Source organism: Epinephelus lanceolatus, chromosome 23, assembly GCF_041903045.1.
Source record: "Epinephelus lanceolatus isolate andai-2023 chromosome 23, ASM4190304v1, whole genome shotgun sequence".
Taxonomy (NCBI): Eukaryota; Metazoa; Chordata; class Actinopteri; order Perciformes; family Serranidae; genus Epinephelus; species Epinephelus lanceolatus.
The window spans coordinates 17830027-17844629 of record NC_135756.1 but is presented as its reverse complement, the minus strand read 5'-3'; the positions used below and the strand labels follow the sequence as shown (position 1 = coordinate 17844629).

The 14603-nt window shown below is 41.2% G+C and overlaps 1 protein-coding gene across 7 annotated transcripts in view; it reads right to left on the bottom strand.

The window, feature by feature from the left end:
- wnt5b (wingless-type MMTV integration site family, member 5b) overlaps nucleotides 1-14603 on the bottom strand; it is a 141760-nt gene that overhangs the window by 61268 nt on the left and 65889 nt on the right. For all 7 annotated transcript variants that reach the window (XM_078165138.1, XM_078165140.1, XM_078165137.1 and 4 more), the window contains one exon: nucleotides 4379-4472. The gene's annotated coding sequence lies outside the window, so the exon portion shown is untranslated. The remainder of the gene's footprint in view (nucleotides 1-4378; nucleotides 4473-14603) is intronic.

Genomic DNA, 14603 nt, shown 5'->3' with positions numbered 1-14603 from the left:
GTTCTGATTGTCAAGCCATGACCTGAGTCCTCACATTTTTCGTGCAAAATAGCAAATAAAAAGGCCTGTTGGTCCCCGTGGACCACTCTGGTTGTTATGCTAGTACAGATTAGTTTTAAAGCAGGTATAACTTTGTTTGCGGAGGTACGGCTAACAATAACGTACAGACAGAGGTGCCAAAAAGAGTGTAAAAGTCAATTTCTGCCAAAATGGGTCAGTCCAAGTTTTGATTCTGATTGATAAAACAGCATCAATCTTGGAGAATCAACCTGTGGCTCTGTTTCAACTGTGCAAGAGCCTGATGGCAGCCGACCAAGAGCACTCGATCAGGCTGTAAACATCCCTGCTTCCCCCTGTACACTGCATGGCAAACAATGCTCTAAGAAGCTGAAATTTGGTCAGAATCTAAACTGAGTCGTGCAGCCTAAAAATCGGGTAAGAAAAGGTCTCAATTCTGATACTGACAGCTGATATTTCCCAAAATGTCAAACTATTCCTTTAAGACACAGTCTGTTGTGGAGATGCTCAAATGTGCAAAAGTTCACATACTTAACAGGATGTCCGACCACCAAATTAAACACAACGTTCTCACACGATTCCTCCACATGGCTCATGCAGAGAAATCAAAAAGAAGATGAGATTGAAAGCTGTGTGGATGAATTCCCCAACAGACTGAGGAAGGCATTAACACTGCCAGGTTCAGGGGTTCATTTTTTTCCCCGTGCGACTCAAAGGTTTCACTGTGGCAGCCATGCAAAAATGTGTGCACTCGCTGCACTGTAAGGCAGCTTGGATCAAAGCGCTCACCAAATGGCTTTATGTTGAGAATATATCTCGTTCTTAGTGCAATTTCTCTCTTCAAACCCACACATCCTGCCTGTCTGCATGATTGACAGCTTCTAAACAAGTTAATTCAAAAGCTTACCGGCACCCAAATTAGACAAAGGCCCACATTTCTGCCCCATATAGGTCACTAACGTGTGTAACAAAACCGTTCGATGCTATAAATGCTGCTTTCGCATTTGAACTTTGGTGTGTGTGTGAGAGTGCGCGCTGGGCCCGTGAGTTGTAAAAGTTGAACTGTGACTCGTCGCGTTGTGCTATGAACCACATTTCCTGTCAGGCTGAGAGGAACAGCAGTGTGTGTGTGTGTATGTGTGTGTGAGAGAGAGAGTGAGTGTGTTTTACTGCTATCATTAAAGGAATCGTTCACCATTAAAAGGGGAACTGGGGTTCTTCACAACAAAGCAGCAGGGGTATTAGCAACAGAGTGTTATTGCCCTCCCCCACATCTCTCTGTCTGCTACATTGTCTGTCTGTCTGTCTGTCTGTCTGTCTGTCTGACTTTCTGGCCTGTTTTAGGTCTCTGCCTGTCTGTTGGTGGGCTTTTATCCTCGTCCCTTTTTCCTCTCAACTTATTTATTCCTAATTTTACACTTTCCCGTCTCTTCATCTCCTCCTTCCTACTTCCCATTCTCATCATCCCTCTTTCTCTACCTCTTCACCCCATCCTCCCACCTCCAACTTTCTCCCTTTCTCCCTCCTTTCATGTTCTCCCGCTCCGTCCCTGTCTCTCTCCTCTTTCTCCTTCTCCCCCCTCTCGCCATTTCCATTTCCACCCTCCACCGCCCCTCCTTCCTCCTCTCTGCGGCACCTGGTGTTGAGGTGTCGCTGAGGTACAGTAGATGGCTCTTTGAAGTCCCAGGGGCCCTCGGGGGCTGTGTGTGTGTGTCAGGAAACTTTTATCAGCAGCTCCAGTCAAGAACATTTGGCGTTGCTTTTGATTTGGGCGTCTCTAATGTTGAAACGACCATCCGCATGCGAGCGCTCGTACATGTGTGTGCACTGTATTTTCTGATTATGTATAGGAGGGGAACTTAAATCCCTATTATGGTTCCTTTTTTTGGCTTTTCTTAACCAATCAAAGCTGGACAGTTGAAGGGATAGTTCAGGCAGGGTTCCTACAGCTTAAGGCAAGTTAGATTTAAGATGTTAGTTTTAAGACTTTTTAATGCCACTCAGAATGAAATTCAAAATCCATTTTACAATAACCAAAACTGAAGAGAAAAAAGAAGGAATTTGCTCAAATGTTGTAACATTAAACATAACTTTTCGTCTCATGGCAGTGAGTTTCTTAAGCCCCTGTCCCATTGCACAAAACAACCACTAACACCTACAAACATTTGGCTTTTTATTTAACTGAAAGGTTAAATTGGCATATACTCCTGGGATAAATGACTCTGCAGTAGTCATGGGTATTTATTGGCTCCAGCTCCCATCACTTTCAATCGGCACTGATAGACATACAACATCTGCGTGGACCCACTAATTTTGGCCCCTTTGTCGGTGCGATGCAATGACAGGACGTCACAAAATAGTATCCGTCTTCGTCCAGGCATCGCTCCAGCATCATTCAAAATTTAGTCTGCATACTCATCTACTGCAGAGCTGTGTACACAGCTCCAGTCTTCTGGCAATGGGAAAGGAGTCTATTGCCTATTTTCAACCTATTTTTTTGCCTATTCTTTCACAGGTAAACATAACCTACATACACACGCTAATTTTAGTGGAAAAAGGGTATCAACCTGCATGTGGGCGTCCACTGCTTTGATTTCCAACGCTCCGGGTTTAAAAAACTTTTGGCATAAAACACACCAAGCCTCATATGCACTGCCTTGCACCAGCAGACAGTGGATCATCTGCTCTGAGCATTCCAGCCAGAATAAAAATGTAGCCCCATTTCAGTTCAATACACTTTTCTTTTCGTTTCCACTGTGAAAAGTGGATGGTACCAATGGAACCGTTCTGTGCCGTCCCCATTTTTAGTGCCCCCTCTGTTGGGGTACCTAGCACACAGATCTGGTGCTAAAAGGTGGAGCTGTGAACTAGGGCTGCCACGATTAGTCGACTAATCGATGACTAATCGACTATTAAAATAATCAGTGACTATTTTAGTAGTTGACTAATCGGTTTGAGTCATTTTTCATAGAAAAGTACTATAAAGTACCCCAAAATACTCTTATTGCAGCTTCTTACGTTCAGATATTGGCAGCTTTACACACTCTCCCGTGACAGTGAACTAAAACCCTTTGGCGTGAGTATGAAACAAGACATTAGACGATGTAATTTTGGGGTTTGGGCAAGACAGACCAACATTTTTCAATATTTTAACACATTTTTCGATGAAATGATTAGTCGACTAATCGAAGAAATAATCGACAGATTAGTCGACAATGAAAATAATCGTTAGTGGCAGCCCTACTGTGAACACTGCAGTCTGATTGGTCAATAGAGGACGGTCACTCTGCTCAGGGCTGAGTTGTGGCTGGTTTTGAGGCTCATGTAACCACTGTTCATACTGTGGAGAGTTTAATTAGTAAACTGTAACTATAAAATGAAAGGATGTTTTGCTGCCTTTCACAGCAGCTGGAGTCTGAGAAAAAATAACTTCATTCACTGGGCCGACTGCTGGTGACTTTTAAGGAGGAACATTAACTTGTAATGTTACTCAATGCATGAGGTGACAATGTGAATCCATCAGCACACCTTAAACTTCACTGTGACAACTTTGACTATTACTTTAGTTTTTATTGCCTCTTTTGGATGACATACACTTTTAGTAATGAGAGAATCTTCAAACGTTTAAAATACTTGGAGAAAAAAAAACATAGTGGAGCATCATTCCTGTGGGCTACAGCAACACTAAACCCCCGAGCTTGCCTGAGAAGGACTAAATGCACAAACCCATTATTTTTAAATATCCCATGGAGAGAGACTCTCACTGCAGCCTGTTTTATTTTGTTCTTAAAAAAGTTGGCGGGCAACCTCGAGGTGCAGACTGAAATACAGTGAGTACTGGACGGAGCAGTGAGTGACAACAACCCCGCCCACATTTAAGGGTGCTGTTTGCAGTGGAAACACAAGGGTCTAGGAACCATGTGTGAAGTTACTTTTGGTTCCAAAGGTACCATACCGAAAGTGTTTGGTGGAAACAGGGCTTATGAGTATTGCTGGTTCCACTATCTTCATCTGCATCACAATAAGACTTTTGAAAGACTGATTTGGGACATTTTAATACCAATTAAGGCCTTATTTTTAGATTCAAGAATTCAATACTTTTTAAGACTTTTTAAGGATGTGGGAGGACCCTGTCTGGGTTGAACTTAAGGACGACACTGTACCTTTTTGTCTGTATAAGTGAGTGATTAGATTCTATGAGTCCTTCGGGATATGAAACCACATAAAAACATAGGGGTGGGTGATATAAATTTTCCCTTCAAATGCAACTATAAAAACACCATTATAATCATGCTAAGAGTTATATATTGTCTTGAAACAATTCAGAGTGGGAACATTGTGTGTTCTTATTGTAACTTACTGAGTTTACGTCTGGCACAGTCGGAGAACAGAGGGGGGAAGGAGCAGAGGAAAAAGCACCTCTGTCCTGAAGTCTGTTATGGTCTGCACCCAACCTGGAGAGAGAAGAAGAGAGGGGGCGGTGAGGCAGAGAAAGACAGAGAGAAAACCAGGCAAGAAAAAAGGAGAGAAAGGAAAAAGAATCGAGGGAGAGACAGACGAGGTTGGTGAGAAAGAGAAGGAGAGAGACAGAGGAATCTGTGAGTCACTGTTTAACTGTGGGCTGCTAAAAGTCGGCTAGCCATGTTAAAATACCGTCTGGGCGCACACACACACACACACACACACACACACACACACACTCACACATACCAAACTCTGCCAAAATACAGAAATCTGCCTAAAATTCAACAATGGTTGGCACATGATTCACATACCCCCACACACATATTAAAAGTTTATGCAAAAATCCTGCGTCTGCCTCGCACAGACTGCGCTGCCCAACAGACCAGCTAATTATTTTCAGTTGGACACCAGGCACGCACACACCTCTGCTGCACATTCCTCACAAAGTAATGAGCTGCTTTTCTACAAAGGTAAGAATTTAGACGAAGGTCAGAAATAATTCTTTCCATTTCAGGAAGTCGAACTTTGCAGCAAAGCAGGAACAGTGACATCATCCAACCCCTAAGCGATTAATTATTGATGACTTTCCTCTGAAGAAGAAGAAGAAGTAGGTGGATTACAATTAGTTCTGTCTCTATGAACAATCCCTGCAAGAGATGGTGTTTGTGGTTTTAACTGCAGTATACCCAACATGGTTCTCCTTCTTCAACCCTTTCTCATTTTTACCAACATATTATCTGAACACAATCTGATGGTTGCTTTTTTGTTTACTTTATGAGTAGTTTAGGTGCACAGCAGAGGGACGAGCAGGACACAACTTGTAGACAAACTCCCACACGCTGTCTGACTTGCAAAAATAATAAATGTATTGCAATGTTTTGGTATCTGGACCTTCATCAGGTAAAAAATGTTGGCAGGTTTTAAATGTATTTCTTTTGCAAGTTAGACAGTATTTGGAAGTTAGTCTAAAAGTTGTGTCCTTTATACGCTCATAAAAGAATAAAAGACAAATATGAGAAATACTTACCTGCAAATATTTCGCATCAAAATTATTCAGTGGTAGGGATGCGAATTTGCGTGAGTTGCAACACTTGTTCAATAAAAGGTTTTGATGTGAAAAAGACTTGCCAGCAGTGATGCGAATTTGCGACAACTACCAGGATCCTATTGGCCCATAGAAGCATCTGGCAGTCTGTCTGAGGTAAGTTGTGTAGCCTAAATTACTATAAGCTATTTTATTGAACATCCTTTTAGCGAAATGCTCTGAGTGAATTTGAGTTCCATTAGGGAAAACAGTTACTCAGTGTATATGTCTAGGGCTTTTATTGTGAAAGGTATGAACAGATGGAGTGGATCTGGCCTCTATAGTGTGGCCCAGGAATGACATTTTTCTGTAGGCCGACATGGAAGTTAGCGTCGCACTGTTTCCCTTGTCAAAAAGCCAATGAGATTTTTCCATTAGATTTTTAATTATTGTTGAAAATAATCTCTGTGTTAAACATAGGTTTAAGATACTTACATGTTTTGTTCAAAAAAATAAATTTCACCAAATAAAGACCACTTTCAAGATTACTGAAGCCTCAGTGCAATCCCCAGAAGTAATAAGCCAAAGTTAGGCTATGCTACGTTGCTATGTTAGGCTACAAACTACACTACGGTTGCATGACGTCACCATTTTCGCCATGGCTTGGTATGATGACGTTCTGTAGTCTCATTTAGCCTCTTGTTAGCAACCACCTTTTTAAAGACACATAGACACTTCAGAGTTCATGAGTGGGGTATTTTCTGAGGTATCTTAAGTCTCTTAAGCTTGTGTAAACGACAGACCTTATTTCAGGCATCTAACGAAAACCTATTAAAAAAAAAAAAAATTAACATAAAGACAAGGGAACTGGGAGTGCAAAAATGCTACTTAATTTTCGTGTTTTAGGATTAATTCATGGGGCACTCTATTGTTACCCTGGAAATCCAGAGTTCTCGCAAGAGCACAATTTGAATTTGCTCAGCGAGTCACTCTGGCAATCAGTAATGATGCTCATTACCCATGCCATTGGAGCCGAGCTGCATCAATCACATCGGTGTATCTGATATAGGCGTGCCAGAGGCGAGCTAAACAGATGACGACAGCGCTGCGACGACGAAGTCCGGAATCAGTCAGTAAACATTGCAAGATGGCTACGGATGAACACCAGTTGTTTGAAACGGCTTTGGCCGCTACAATGAACGAGTTAGACTTGGCTTTTTCTCTAAAAGAGGAACAGAAGACGGCGCTCTAATCTTTCCTTTGCAAGAAGGACGTTTTTGCTGTTTTGCTGACTGGATACGGCAAGAGTCTAATCTACCAGTTAGCTCCGCTGGTAGCTAAGCGTATACGTCACCCCGTGTATTGTTCTGATTGGTCATGGTGTTATCCAATTGCGTGCAGTGATATCTACAAATGCATGCTTAGTGCCGCCCCTCAAGTTGGGCCATTTGCATTACTCATAGCCAGACCCTAAATCTTTCTAGATTTGGGTCTAGATTTCCAGGCTACTCTATTGTCTTCTAATCCTCATAAGTACAGGTGCAACGTGATTGGTTGATTCCTTTATTCACAATGTGACAGCTAAGAAAAAATTGCGCCGTTTTTTTGTCTTTGAGTAATATTCACCCTTTGTGTGAAAGTTCTTGTGACAAAAATAACAATTAGACAAAATATTTGGCTGCTGGTGTTGAAGGCCTTAATTGTCTACAGCCATGCTACTTGCTCTTTGGTGTTGTACTTAGGCACAATGGTGCTTTGAGCTCAATGCTAACCTCATGCTAACATGCTCACAACAAAAACGTTAACTTGCTAATGTTTTAGCTGGTAATGTTTATGCAGGCTGTTCTCATGCACTGTTTGTATGTTTTCTTCATGAGCCAGTAATTCATGTATAACCCATGCAGGCTGCAATCATGTAACCAATGTGCTGACGAGAATAAAGAGGAAAGCAGCCTCATGAGGTTGAAGATTGGTGTGGTGGATGGGTCACAAAACACGGGACTTTCACCAGGACTTTCCCTAGGAGACCGATGTTCTGAACCATGTGAACTTTAAGTCATTTTAAGGTACGTCATCACCATATTTTTTATCCTAAACCTAACCTACGTAACTTTACTTGTCTAAAGCCAACCTCCGTAACTTCACAATAAGTACGTAACTTTATGTCAAGTACGTTACATCGTTCATGGGGAGCTAATTAGTAGGATATCATAGAAACAATTTTATGAGGATATGTTGGTTTATGATAATCAATGTAGGTTAGTGTGTTAGCATAACAACATTTGCTAATCACAAGAGCACAGCTGGGGCTGATGGGAATGTCCTTAGGTTTGCAGGTATTCGGTCATAAACTACAGTATGGATAAATTAAAATTTTGACCAGATGACGGAGCTATGAAAAGTCACCAAAGTTATAACAATTTACTCTCAGGGGGACATGAATGTGTACACCAAATCTCATGACAGTCCATCCAATAGCTGTTGAGATATATAACCAAAAGCTAAAAAAGTCAACCTCATGGATGAGAAAAGAGGAAAAGTCAAAGGATCGCCAAAGTCAGTAGACTTCATCCTCTGTGGGTCATGAATGTCTGCACCAAATTTCAAGGCAATCCATCTGTGAGTTGTTATCTATTAAAACATTTATTGAGATATTTCAGTCTGGGTCAAATTGGCAGGCCAGCATACATCGCCTTCCCTCGACTCACACTGCTAGCATGGCTTAAAACACCACCACAAGTTACGTGAGCCCAAAATGACTTCTTCAGTTGTTTGTTTTTTGTGGGGTCAACACTTAAAATCCAAAGACATTCAATTTTACGATGATATAAAAAAGAAAAAAGGGCAAATTCTCACATTTGAGAACCACGTATATGAAGCACTTTTACATGGTGACTGACTGAAATGATTAATCACTTATCAAAATATAATTGTTCCAGCTCTGCTTTGCTGTATTTTCCAGCCTCTAGACTTCTTGAGAATCCTTCACTCATTAGCTCCTCTGGGTGTTCACCTGCTTATTATTTTAGCAGGTCATTTACTGCTGTAGGCCTTTTGCTCATTAGGCAACAAATGCAGATACTAATTCATCCTCTATGTTGCATGTTAGCTGTATTGGTCCCTGAGATTATATCTGTATTAGCCATGATAGAGAGACTTGGCTTTAATATTTGTGCTATTATGTGATCCATGTTACTCAAATCAACATTGCTACATTTATCCAGCATTACCCATTCTGTGCAATTTCGCTCGATCAACGTTGGATCCAGCAGTTTGGATGAGAAAACAACACACTAAATCTTTAATTTGAAACCATAAGACCCTGCTTCATTCGCAACCAAACCATGGACGTCGTTGCTGAATCTTTTATAAAAGCCTCAGCAATTACAACGGGAGACTGAGAATTATGCAGCATGCGATGTTGACTTCTGCTCCATATTCCTGCTTCATTCGACAGTACCAAGCAGAGAAAGACAGGAGAGGACGGACAGGGAGAGGGAGAGAGGGAGAGGGGAGGAGATGACATGTGGGTTCTTTTTGGGTTTCTTTGTCTTGATGTGAAACCACGTGAAGCACTGACAGAAATGTGACAGATACCTGCAATGTCAAAAACCAGCAGGCTCGCACCCATTCTAATTTGTCAGGTGAGACAGTGTTTTGGTAGCGTGGGAGGTGTGGTGCGCTTGTGTGTGCTTGTCTTCCTGTCTGTGCAGGTGTGATTGAAAGTGTATGTGCATAATGCATGTGCGTAGACACTCAGCGGTGTCTGTGCCTCTCAGCCGGCTCTCTGTACCTTCCTGTCAGTTCAGCTTGTCATTCAAGCATCAATAAAGAGAAACTTTTTCCTTCTCTTTTACTCTGTTTAAAATTTGTCATGCTCTTCTCAAACAGGGGGGAATGGGCAGAAAGGCAGACAGAAAACTGCAGCAACAGTCGAATGGGGTTTTATTACATGTTTGACAGGGAATGCCGTGCATCGGAACAGAGAGATTTCACCACGTTAACAAGGAGGATTTTCAGGGCTTTTTCTGGGTGAGATGTTAGAAATGTTTGGAGGATGACAGTAAGAGGAAAGAAAAAGAGCAGGTGTAAGGAACATAAGATAAAGGGCTGAAGTTGGATTCCTGACAAGACCTTCAGTGTTGGACTAGTTTCCCCAAAAAATCAAACTCCAAAAGCCTGGTACAGTTTGTCATTTGCTAAGCAATAGTTATACATACATACAGAACACCTTTCGCCCCGAGGAAGGTCTCTTTTTATCCCAAACACATTCTCTATTTTCTCCAGGACAACAAGACGCTGTGTCTCCAGCCCTGGCTAGCCGGCGAGGAGTACTGGTCACTGTTTTCGCAGAATGATGAACTAAAAGACAGCAAAGTGGTGCAGTGGTTAGCATTCTCGCCTCACAGCAAGAGGGTTCTTGATTCGAACCCGGGGTGGGGGAACCCCTTCTTTGTGGAGTTTGCATGTTTTCCCTGTGTCAGCGTGGGTTTTCTCTGGGTACTCCAGCTTCCTCCCACAGTCCAAAGACATGCAGGTTAATTGGTGACTCTAAATTGCCCGTAGGTGTGAATGTGAGTGTGAATGGTTGTCTGTCTCTATGTGTCAGCCCTGTGATAGTCTGGTGACCTGTCCAGGGTGTACCCTGCCTCTCACCCAATGTCAGCTGGGATAGGCTCCAGCCCTGACCATGCTCACGTGAAACTGTCAAAATCAGACGTAAATTGTACTTTTTGAAATTATTCATTTTAATGACAGGAACAAATAAGCTGGCCTGCATTTTTGAGTAGTTATACACTACAGAAAATAAAACAGAAAGCTGACAAGACAAGAGCACCAAATATTTGCAGGGAAAACTGTGTCGTTTCACATGTTCTCATTCAGACCAAATATATAAATGAATTGATATATACTGATGAATAAAAGGAGGGTCAGTCTGAACTTGTCCACACCTGCACTGAATTTGATTGAGCTCGGGTCGCTTTCCGTTCAATTCAATTAACCCAGAGAGTGGACATTCAAACCATAAGAAAATCCCCATCAAAAGGTTATTTAATATTCAATCTATAAAGGCATTATTGAGACAGAGCAGCGCTCTTATCTGCCAGTAAATGAATTACAGTTTCAATTTGCATGTTGAGTGAATTGAACTGAAAGTGCCTCAGACCCAGAGCGCCCACCAGAGCTGTGGTGTGCCTGCTGATAACCAGACTGCCAACTCAGGATTTGGCAAAAGCCAGATTTACACTTGTGCAAAAATGAGGTCAAATTTTTGTGTTGGCTTATGGGTGTGAAAATCTGTAAGAAGTCTACAGCACAGGGTTAAGGAGACAGACTGATGCTGGAAAATATTGTTACAGTTTGCATCAAGCAAAAGCTTTTGAGTTTTAAAGAGAAGCATGTATGGGAGCAACAAAGGGCTTCAAGGGTTTTATAATCTTATAACTTAATACCTAACTGTGAAATTAAATCATGACTGAATACCTTGTGTTGGAATTGAAATAATGTAAAGCACTTAAGTATTTTACTCGGAAAATCATCTGACTTTATGTAACTTACCTCCACCTTTTCCAGTAGGTGATGCTAAATTGAGCAATTTCAAAGACACCGTACGTAGTCTGATGAAGAGCCTGACACTCGAAACGTTACTTAAATTCGAATAAAGTCGACTGAGCATTGGAGCCCTGCAGTATGCGAACTGATTTAATCTTCTTTTGTATGCACTGTTTTCGGCTCAGCACCTGCCCGTTTTCGGTTCGGATGTGTGTGTGGACTTATTTGTATGTGATTTACTGTAATTTGTTAATGGTTCACAGCCTTATGTAGAAAGTTTATTTTCAATTTGTAACCATATTCACATTTCTTAAATTCCCTTTTAAAAGATTTTTCAGAATTATCATACAGTACAGGCCAAAAGTTTGGACACACCTTCTCATTCAATGCGTTTTCTTTATTTTCATGACTATTTACATTGTAGATTCTCACTGAAGGCATCAAAACTATGAATGAACACATGTGGAGTTATGTACTTAACAAAAAAAGGTGAAATAACTGAAAACATGTTTTATATTCTAGTTTCTTCAAAATAGCCACCCTTTGCTCTGATTACTGCTTTGCACACTCTTGGCATTCTCTCCATGAGCTTCAAGAGGTAGTCACCTGAAATGGTTTTCCAACAGTCTTGAAGGAGTTCCCAGAGGTGTTTAGCACTTGTTGGCCCCTTTGCCTTCACTCTGCGGTCCAGCTCACCCCAAACCATCTCCATTGGGTTCAGGTCCGGTGACTGTGGAGGCCAGGTCATCTGCCGCAGCACTCCATCACTCTCCTTCTTGGTCAAATAGCCCTTACACAGTCTGGAGGTGTGTTTGGGGTCATTGTCCTGTTGAAAAATAAATGATCGTCCAACTAAACGCAAACCGGATGGGATGGCATGTTGCTGCAGGATGCTGTGGTAGCCATGCTGGTTCAGTGTGCCTTCAATTTTGAATAAATCCCCAACAGCGTCACCAGCAAAACACCCCCACACCATCACACCTCCTCCTCCTCCATGCTTCACAGTGGGAACCAGGCATGTGGAATCCATCCGTTCACCTTTTCTGCGTCTCACAAAGACATGGCGGTTGGAACCAAAGATCTCAAATTTGGACTCATCAGACCAAAGCACAGATTTCCACTGGTCTAATGTCCATTCCTTGTGTTTCTTGGCCCAAACAAATCTCTTCTGCTTGTTGCCTCTCCTTAGCAGTGGTTTCCTAGCAGCTATTTGACCATGAAGGCCTGATTTGCGCAGTCTCCTCTTAACAGTTGTTCTAGAGATGGGTCTGCTGCTAGAACTCTGTGTGGCATTCATCTGGTCTCTGATCTGAGCTGCTGTTAACTTGCGATTTCTGAGGCTGGTGACTCGGATGAACTTATCCTCAGAAGCAGAGGTGACTCTTGGTCTTCCTTTCCTGGGTCGGTCCTCATGTGTGCCAGTTTCGTTGTAGCGCTTGATGGTTTTTGCGACTCCACTTGGGGACACATTTAAAGTTTTTGCAATTTTCCGGACTGACTGACCTTCATTTCTTAAAGTAATGATGGCCACTCGTTTTTCTTTAGTTAGCTGATTGGTTCTTGCCATAATATGAATTTTAACAGTTGTCCAATAGGGCTGTCGGCTGTGTATTAACCTGACTTCTGCACAGCACAACTGATGGTCCCAACCCCATTGATAAAGCAAGAAATTCCACTAATTAACCCTGATAAGGCACACCTGTGAAGTGGAAACCATTTCAGGTGACTACCTCTTGAAGCTCATGGAGAGAATGCCAAGAGTGTGCAAAGCAGTAATCAGAGCAAAGGGTGGCTATTTTGAAGAAACTAGAATATAAAACATGTTTTCAGTTATTTCACCTTTTTTTGTTAAGTACATAACTCCACATGTGTTCATTCATAGTTTTGATGCCTTCAGTGAGAATCTACAATGTAAATAGTCATGAAAATAAAGAAAACACATTGAATGAGAAGGTGTGTCCAAACTTTTGGCCTGTACTGTATATTAACACTTTCAGATCCAAAAAATCAAGTTACTCAACACTGACCCTTCGTGAAGTCCCACCTTTCAAGACTGTCACAGTCTCTCACACCCGGCATGTCAATGTGGTGTTTTCAACAGTATCAGTCAGAGATATTCCAAAGAAAAAACAGCAAATTTTTGGCATAATAGACCGAATCAAAATGTTTATTTACAACAGCTTCCGGGTAGAAAATCCTTGTGTCACGTACATGAAAATAAAACGGCGCGAAGCAGACATTGGCTTAATTAGTTAGGTATTAGTAAGGTTCTAACCACCTAAAAAAGCCCACCAAAAAAAAAAAAAAAAAAAAAAAAAATCAATATCAGTTTAATTGTACGCTATATTTTGAATATATTCACCGTTTTACCTTGCTGTTAGATCATCTATTCCAATGGACAACTGCAAATTATATCAAAGCCACCAGACTCCATTGACAAAAACTGTCATTTTACAGCAGAACACTGAGTAGCTGGTCTACTGCAGTGTCGACTGGTTAGTGTGTATGGTAAAGCTGAGCAGATATTCAAATGTAGGGTACACTTACACGGATATAGATTTTTTTAGGTAGCTAAAATACATTTTGCGTCTCTACAGCAGTGCATTGTTTAGCTTGTGTGCCGGCAGATTTGGTTTTTCAAATATGATAACAAAGCAACAAATTACATAAAGGAAGCACAGTAGAAATGTCAGACATGTCGGACCACTGTGTTTAACTATATATCTTTAATTACAGTTATGGCTCAAATTGACAACAGAATTCAACAAGTTTGTCAATAAATTGCCAGTTTTCTACTCTAACATGATTGTTGTTAGAGCGACGTCACGAGAATTAGGCTCTGACAATAGCTATAACTCTGACAACAAAATACATTTCCACACTCTAAATATGATTTGTTGGCTGAGTACTGTAAATGGAAAAACAAGGTACTCAACATCTTGGCAATTTACATGAAGGACAAAGAATTACAGGGTATACAGAAATGTTATAGCACAGCAAGCTAACTAAATAAGTTGTTTTATCTTAAGCTTAACGTTTAGCCTAGTTATGGCTCCTTATAGCTTTCATTATCTAAGAAAGCCTTTTAGCTTTTAGCCCACTGCTAGCAAAACTCCAGCTTTTTAATTTGTTTAAAGAGCAAAAAGCCTCAAATGGCATATAACTGCCTAACGTAAAATTAAAACATAAGTAACTTATAAATAATTTTCAACTGCTGCTAGGTTAGCTAATGTTGGTTAGCATTTTACCTTGGAGCAAAGAAGAAGTTTTTTGATTTTTGATGGATTTTGCTGTGAGTGAGCTCTTCCACACTTTTTAATCCATATCTGACATTTCTACTCTTGTGTTTTTGGCTCCAGGGAAGTGGAAAAAACAACACCCCTCTCTAGACCTTAAGGTTATTTGTCCGACAGTCCAACTTGCAGGTTCTAAAGCCTTCACAGACCTCTGGTGCCTAGTTACGGTTACTAACGTAGGATTGGACAGCAGTCGTTCCAAGAGGGTTTTTAAGACAAAAGAAAACCCCTTTAACTTGATTTAAAAA